Below are 9,237 nucleotides of genomic sequence, written 5' to 3'. Positions count from 1 at the left end.
AACTCTTGTCTATTTTACAGTATAAAAACACAAAATGGATAGACAACCCAATATTTTAAGAGACCTACCCGGAGACATGATTGATGAAATCTTGTCTAGAGTCGGTCAGAATTCTTCGGCACAACTATTTACAGCAAAATCAGTTTGTAAGACATTCGAAGAACGTTCCAAGAATGTCTTGGTTTATAAGAGACTTTCGTTTGAAAGATGGGGGATATCACATTGGGAAACCCATAAGTTACGATGTGTTTACTTTGACGCATATATTGCGGGGAACCCAAATGCTATTTTACGCAACGGGTTAAGAAATTATTTTGACTCAATGTATCCGAATATAAGACTTCATGATTTAGAAAAAGTGGCTAACATGCAACATAAAGAAGCATGCTATGCTTACGGGTTAGTAATGTTCGCTTCTCACCAAAGTGAGAAAAAGAACATCGGGCTACAACTATTAAACAAAACGTTCCCACAAGTGACGGAGTCGGTAATTGGGGTAAGAAATGAGGTTTTTAGGTTATTACGAGACTGTTGGTCATTACGTAACCCTCGTCCCTTTGACGACGTTACAACACGCTATCTTATCAACGGCCGTAACGGTTATGTTCCACAAGACCAAGGATGGGAAGTAGTCCTAGTAAAACCAGAATGCATGACTTGTTTCTGGACGTATGAATTACGTGTCTTTATTGCCTTTGCTGAACGACTTGTGTACTAGCTAGAATTATCTTCACAACTATATTGTATCAAAGTTATTGTGTGCTATATTTCATTCTTTATGTAAAATAAGCGGTATTGTAAGTTTGTAAAATATTGTATAAAAGTTTGAACGCGAAATATTATTATAATCAGTTTTTCATATAGAATTGTAGTAGTTGAATTGTATATTAGCTACTAAGTATGAACTTAACGGGTAGGTACTACCCAAATTTAAACTTATAAAATGCTAATATGAAGAAAAAGCTTTTATAAATGAGTTCATATTATGCTACGAAATACTATTAACTACTCTTAATATTCTGTATGATTAACTTGTTCCATTTGACTATTTTGAAGGAAATGGCACCGACTACTCGACACACCGTGAATATGAATGAAGAGGAATTCCGTACTTTTCTAGCTTCAAACATAGCCGCAGTACAGGCTGCGCTACATACCAACAATAACCTTGGATCTAGCAGCACAGGAAATCGTGTAGGATGCTCCTACAAAGAATTCACTGCCTGCAAACCTTTGGAATTTGATGGAACCGAAGGACCGATCGGATTGAAACGGTGGACCGAGAAGGTCGAATCGATGTTTGCCATAAGTAAGTGTACTGAAGAGGACAAAGTGAAGTACGCTACGCATACCTTCACAGGTTCTGCGTTAACATGGTGGAATACCTATCTAGAGCAAGTGGGACAAGATGATGCGTACGCACTACCGTGGTCAGCATTCAAGCACTTGATGAATGAGAAGTACCGTCCCAGAACCGAGGTCAATAAGCTCAAGACAGAACTTACAGGGTTACGAACCCAAGGATTTGATATTACCACGTACGAAAGACGATTCACAGAATTGTGCCTATTGTGTCCGGGAGCGTTCGAAGATGAGGAAGAGAAGATCGACGCGTTTGTGAAAGGATTACCGGAAAGAATCCAGGAAGATATAAGTTCACACGAGCCCGCCTCCATACAACAGGCATGTAGAATGGCTCACAAACTAGTGAACCAGATTGAGGAAAGAATTAAAAAACAGACGGCTGAAGAGGCCAATGTGAAGCCAGTCAAAAAAAAGTGGGAGGAAAACGGTGATAAGAATCACCAATACAACAACAACAGCAATTACAATAATAATCGCAACAATTATCCCAACAATCGCAACATCAATCGCAACTACAACAAACGGCCCAACAACAACTACAACAATCATCCCAACAACAATAACAACCGCAACAACAACAACAATCAGAAGCAGCTATGCCAAAGGTGTGAACAGTATCACTCGGGGTTCTGCACCAAAATTTGCAACAAGTGTAAAAGAAATGGTCATAGCGCGGCGAAGTGTGAGGTCTACGGACCAGGGGTTAACAGAACGAAAGGAACAAATGGTGTCGGAACGAGTAATGGCGGAGCAAGTAGTGTCGGAGCAAGTTATGCCAATGTAGTTTGTTATAAATGTGGAAAACCGGGCTACATTATTAGAAATTGCCCGAACCAGGAGAACACGAATGGACAAGGCCGCGGAAGAGTTTTCAATATTAATGCGGCAGAGGCACAGGAAGACCCGGAGCTTGTTACGGGTACGTTTCTTATTGACAATAAATCTACTTACGTTTTATTTGATTCGGGTGCGGATAAAAGCTATATGAGTAGAGATTTTTGTGCTAAATTGTAACAACCCGACTTCATAAACCCAAAAACGCGTACCAAAAAAAAAAAAATTTAAGGCAGTGCATCTGGACGGCGTCCAGCTCAGAAGGGTGGGACGGCGTCCAGAGTTTTGGGACGGCGTCCAGCTCAACCAACTGGGACGGCGTCCAAGGAATTGGGACGGCGTCCCAATGGCCTTCCAGCCACTGATCACGGGTCCAACTCACCCGAGCGGAAAACCCGCTTCCCGACACTTTCAAACGAAAACCTTTTTACCACAAGTCAATATAAATGAAACTAAGAGATTTTCATCATCAAATCAAGTTTTACATCAACAGGCCCACATCGCCCGTTTTACGAGTTTCGTTCAAAAATACAAGTTTTGACCAAACATAAGTTTAAGTTCCAAACGACACTAGAGCATGGTGTTTGGGGTTAAACTACCCAATCTCGGTCGAACTCCAAAAGCTAACACCCAAAAGCATCCCCTAACAAAACAAGCGGGAGATCACTAATCCAATTGAACTCTCTTACCCTTGTCAACGCCCGAGCCTATAAAAAAAAGTAAACAACGAGAGGGTAAGCAAAGCTTAGTGAATGCAATAATTATACATACATATATATAACCCATCTATTTGCAATCACAATTACCGAATACCTTGTACGAACTTGAAACTCAAATTAGCATAACATCATACCCGAAATACTTAACAAGTCGCACATTATCACAAAACCGCATTAGCATATACTCAACACAATATATTTAAACAATATGCCAAACAATCAACAATCTCAATATGGTTAACCATAACGCTATGGTGCTACCAGCTCGTGGTTCACACCATACGCAATTGAGTCATACTCTTTTATAGTGCTACCGGCTCGTGGTTCACACTCGATGCTACCGGCTCGTGGTTCACATCTTAGTTTATAGTGCTACCGGCTCGTGGTTCACACTCGATGCTACCGGCTCGTGGTTCACATCTTAGTTTATAGTGCTACCGGCTCGTGGTTCACACTCGATCACACACATGTTATGGCACTACCGGCTCGATGGTTCATACCATAACACCCACAAATAAATACGTCATATACACATACGTATAATTACTCCACTCACCTTAGAGTCTTCGTGAAAGATAACCGAACTTGCCACTCCAATGTAACGTACCTATTACATTTGAGCACATAATCAATTCACAACTCAAGTCGGTCAAGCAACTCACTCAAAAATCTAGAGTCTTTTGTCCCAAAGTGTAATCCCGACCCATTTTGCACCCTTAACCCTAATAATGGGCTAACTTCACCAAAAACCCTAACTTTAGCCAAATAAGGTCTTAACACACTTTTAACCACAAAGTTAACTCGTTTTCATACATGCAAGACAACCTAGGTCATCAAAGACCCATTCGACCCATTTCTAGGTCAACACACCCATTTGGGTCACCCACAACCCAAATCACACCCACTAACATTAACTATAAGTGTATTAGTATTTACTTAGGTCTTTAAGACCCATTTACACCATTTACCCTTTCAAAACCCTAGGTTAGTCACCATTTGGGTCTTCATGACCCAAACTTACCCAAAACCCCCAAATCACTCATACATGGGTTTTATGTACAACATTAACCCAAACCCTAACCCTTAAACATATTAAACTAAGGTAATCAAGTTTAGGGCTTACCACAACAATCAAAACGAAGCTAACGAGGAGATGAACAACTTTAACTCCCGAGTTCTAACCCGAAATGAGCTTCTTCTTCCCCGATTTAAGCTTTCTCACACTTAACCACCATCTCTCTCTCTAGAATGAATGGATGATGTTTGGTGGTTGAGAAATGAAGTAATGAGCTCACCAAACTGATCCTAAAGCCTTTAATTCGTCCACCAAGTGAAATTACCAATTTACCCATCTAAAATATTTAAAAGCAAAAAGACCTGTCTGCCAGCCATTCTGGACGGCGTCCAAAATGTTGGACGGCGTCCAGGTCTTCAAACTGGGACGGCGTCCCAAAGTGTTGGACGGCGTCCAGGTATTCAAACTAGGACGGCGTCCCAAAGTGTTGGACGGTGTCCAAACCCAAAAGAAAATAGGATCTTACAACTCTCCCCCACTTGAACCGGATTGCGACCTCGCAATCCACGCCGCATGACAAGCAGGAAGATAAACCAAGACAAACTCTTCGGGCTCCCAAGTAAACTCGGAACCTTTACTTCGCCGCCATTGAACCTTGAAAGCTCTCACCTCTTTATTCCTCAACATTTTCACCTTCTCGTCAAGGATAGCAATCGGTTCCTCGACATATTCTAACTTGTTGTTTAGCTCGATCTCGTCTAAAGGCATCCATGAGGAATCATCCGCAAGACACTTACGAAGGTGGGAAACATGAAATGTATTATGGATCCCCGCAAGCTCTTCGGGTAATTCCAATCGATATGCAACTTCACCAACACGAGCTGAAACCTTGAACGGCCCAATAAACCGAGAAGCTAACTTTCCCCGTTTTCGAAATCGAATAATACCCTTCCATGGCGAAACCTTAAGCATCACCATATCGCCTTCTTGGAACTCAATCAATCGCCTACGTCTATCGGCATATGACTTTTGCCTATCTTGAGCCTTCTTCAAATGTTCCCGAATCAAATCGATCTTGCTATTGGTCTCTAAAACCAAATCGGTACTCCCGATCTCTCTTTGACCCACTTCTCCCCAACAAACGGGAGTTCGACACCTACGCCCATAAAGCATTTCGTAAGGTGGCATCCCGATACTAGTAGGATAACTATTATTGTACGAGAATTCCACCAAAGGCAAATGCTCATCCCAACTACCACCAAAGTCAATAATGTACGCCCGTAACATATCTTCCAAAGTTTGATTCGTACGGTCGGTTTGACCGTCCGTTTGAGGATGATACGCCGTGCTCAACTTCAATTGCGTACCCATATCTTCATGAAACTTTTCCCAAAACCGAGATGTAAAACGGGTATCTCGATCCGAAATGATAGATATAGGAACCCCATGTCGCGAGACCACTTCCTTGATAAACAACTTAGCCAAGGTCTCCGACGATATCGCTTCTTTAATGGGAAGAAACAAAGCGCTCTTTGTCAATCGGTCAACTATAACCCAAATCGAATCGAATTGGGTTCTCGCCGTTTTAGGTAACTTTGTAATGAAATCCATGGTAATGTGCTCCCATTTCCATTTCGGGATTTCTAACGGTTGCAACTTACCATACGGCTTTTGGTGTTCGGCTTTTACTTGTAAACACGTGACACATTGCTCAACATACTTCACAACATCACGTTTCATGCCCGGCCACCAATAATCTTTCTTCAAGTCAAGATACATTTTCGTCGCGCCCGGATGAATGGAGTATTTTGACTTATGTGCTTCATCAAGTAGCACTCGTCGGTAATCCCCCATCTTAGGCACCCACACCCTTCCTTGAAAGGACAACAAACTACGCGGGCCCATAGTAATGAACTCCGATTGGCCCACGATTCGCTCCGTATGCTTGTTGTGAACATATGCCTCTATTTGAATCTCACCAAGCTTTTCAAGAAAATCGTTGGTAATAATCAAACGTAACAACCCCACTTTTATCGCCGGATGTTGACTCTTTCGACTCAACGCATCCGCGACCACATTCGCCTTACCCGGATGATAAAGTATTTCACAATCGTAGTCTTTCACCACATCCATCCACCTACGTCGGAGATAATTCAAATCTCGTTGATTAAAGAGATGTTTCAAACTCTTATGATCCGAATAAATCGTACACTTGACACCATACAAGTAATGGCGCCAAATTTTCAACGCATGCACTACCGCCGCCAACTCAAGATCATGAGTCGGATACCTCGTTTCATGTTCCTTTAATTGTCGAGAGGCATAAATGATGACTTTACCTCTTTGCATTAGAACACACCCGAGACCATTTAAGGAAGCATCACAATAAACTACCATGTCTTCAACACCTTCCGGTAACACTAACACCGGAGCTTGACACAACTTCTCTTTTAACAATTGAAAAGCAATCTCTTGCTCGTTCTCCCAATTAAACCTAGCATTCTTTCTCGTCAACTTCGTCAATGGAGAAGCAATCTTAGAAAAGTCTTGGATAAACCGACGATAATAACCGGCCAATCCGAGAAAACTTCGGATTTCCGTAGGCGTAGTCGGTCGTCCCCAACTCTTCACCGTCTCAATCTTCCCCGGATCTACTTGAATACCGTTTTCATTCACAATATGACCAAGGAATTGAACTTCCCTTAGTCAAAATTCACATTTGGAGAACTTTGCATACAACTTCTCCTTTCGTAGCGTCTTCAATACTTCACGCAAATGATGTTCATGTTCGTTCATACTTTTCGAGTAGACTAGTATGTCGTCAATGAACACTATTACCGACTTGTCCAACATAGGTTGGCACACTCGGTTCATAAGATCCATGAATGCCGCCGGTGCATTTGTAAGACCAAAGGGCATAACTACAAACTCATAATGCCCGTAACGCGTTTGAAAAGCCGTTTTCTCTATGTCTTCCTCATCGTAGCTACAACCAATGACGATCTCAATAATGCACCCACCACGTAGGGTGACTAAGTACGCGCCGAACTCGTGAGTTGGCTCACTCACTTAACTAACCGAATCCATCGTACACTTCCAGACTCACAAAGAACCTGATGTGGTAACAAGCACATCACTCGAGACTACTATATCCTAGGAACCAATAAAAGATTCCTAACTCGTCCCGATTCTACCCCAACCATGCCACGTTTCCTCCGCTCGGTACTCGTCATGTCATGCTTAGCGTCAAGATACACTGTTGTAATAATGGTGATCAGTCACTATTACAATTGCGTACCTTACTATTTTCGCATGGTTAGGCAAAGTACTTTACCCAGACTGACGCGACATTCACACAAAATAACACGCGATAACTCCTAGTACCCGTATGACCAAAGTCCTTATCGTGAACTTGATCACTCAAACTGCCAAACATGCGAATCTCTCCAATAGATTCGTCCCTAGGACACCGCACCAATAGATACTTGTATATACACATATATACAATATAATAATAGATATACACAAGTACACCGTAACTACAAGTCAACCTACAACCTAGGCGACTATCACTAAAACAACGTCCAAGTTCGCCTACTTACATTAGGCACTAGCAATCTAAGGCACTAATTTACTCACGAAATAAGGCCCTACATAATCCCGCATTGGACAAACACAAGTCCTAGTTAGTCACCTACTCTAAGGCACTAACAAATCTCAATCCGACCCGTATTCCTACAAGTCTCTCAAATAGTACGTAACTGTCAATAAGTCTAAGACTAGGCACCTATTCCAAGATCACCTAATTCCCTTAGACTATGCTCTGATACCACTTGTAACGACCCGACATCGTTTTACCAAAAACACGACATAATTTTTTTTTTTATAGACCATCTGGACGGCGTCCGGTAACAAAGGACAGGACGGCGTCCAACAATCAGGACGGCGTCCAGTAACACTAAAACGTTCTGTGACTGAACACACCCAACTCACGTTATACTGGACGGCGTTCAGCCCATCTGGACGGCGTCCAGCAGGCCTGATCAGCTCCATTCCATTTCAAAACACACTTAACACTTTAAATCAACAACCAGGTGGCTCACGAGGAATGGAAAGGAACATATTATATCTGATCTCGAAGTCCTCATATAGCACTTCTTCCAATCCTGGATGGGGGATCACTTGTAGGAATGACATAATGCTAATCCATGTTCCACACGGCCAAGGAAGCATCGGTTTTTAATCTCATTATGACTTGGTCATTCAGAAGAGATTCTTTCTCGATCAGAATAGTGGAATGGAAGGTGCGTTAGACCGTAGCTTGCTGCTGAAAAACGTAATAGGCTAGCTCAGCTCGCTTCGCTCTTCAAGCTCCGCCCCCCTTACTCAACGTCTTCATCTATAAAGAAAGCCCTTTCTCCAGAAGAGAAGAAGGTAAGCTTTCAAGCCGTAGCTTGCTGGTTTTTCCATCATCCAATCAAAAAAGAAAGAGAATGAAACCTGGCGAAAAAGAAATGAACACTTTGCTGAGGAACGAAGCTTCGAGTACAAGGGCTTTTTACTAGTCAAGTGGTAAGGTAGGGCGCTATTCGATGAATAAAACATATTTTAGGAAAGTGGTTCAGGTAGCTCAGCTGGTTAGAGCAAAGGACTGAAAATCCTTGTGTCAGTGGTTCGAATCCACTTCTAAGCGGGCCAAGGGTCCAAAGGCCGGGAGCGAGCCGGATTTTGAAATGAAAGTGCAAGAGTAAGCCAAAAAATGTGAGCGCTCCTGCACTATATGGCTTTTTTGCGTTGGATTTCGTCCAACAGAATAGTGAGATCATCTTTAGCAAAACATTTCTTCAAATTTGAGACGTGGAAAGTGTTATGTACAGCCGCGAGTTGTTGAGGTAGCTCCAGTTGGTAAGCTACTGGTCCGACACGATCTATAATCTTGAATGGTCCAATGTACCTTGGATTTAGTTTCCCCCGTTTACCAAATCGAACAACGCCTTTCCAAGGTGAAACCTTAAGCATGACCATTTCTCCAATTTCAAACTCTATATCTTTTCTTTTACTGTCCGCGTAGCTCTTTTGTCAACTCTGGGCGGTTTTCAATCTTTGTTGAATTTGGATGATTTTCTCGGTAGTTTCTTGTATTATCTCCGGACCCGTAATCTGTCTATCCCCCACTTCACTCCAACAAATCGGAGACTTGCACTTTCTACCATAAAGTGCTTCAAACGGCGCCATCTCAATGCTTGAATGGTAGCTGTTGTTGTAGAAAAATTCTGCTAACGGTAGATGTCGATCCCAACTGTT

General features: G+C 42.3%; 1 non-coding gene across 1 annotated transcript; it reads left to right on the top strand.

Moving 5' to 3' along the window:
- The first annotated feature begins 8,552 nt into the window (after positions 1-8,552).
- TRNAF-GAA (transfer RNA phenylalanine (anticodon GAA)) lies at positions 8,553-8,626 on the top strand. The gene has a single exon. It is a non-coding gene; the product is annotated as a tRNA-Phe (tRNA).
- The last annotated feature ends 611 nt before the right edge of the window (positions 8,627-9,237 follow it).

This window comes from Rutidosis leptorrhynchoides, chromosome 2 (assembly GCF_046630445.1).
Source record: "Rutidosis leptorrhynchoides isolate AG116_Rl617_1_P2 chromosome 2, CSIRO_AGI_Rlap_v1, whole genome shotgun sequence".
Lineage (NCBI taxonomy): Eukaryota > Viridiplantae > Streptophyta > Magnoliopsida > Asterales > Asteraceae > Rutidosis > Rutidosis leptorrhynchoides.
Note: the sequence above shows the minus strand (reverse complement) of the source record. Positions and strands in the feature narration are given on the sequence as shown.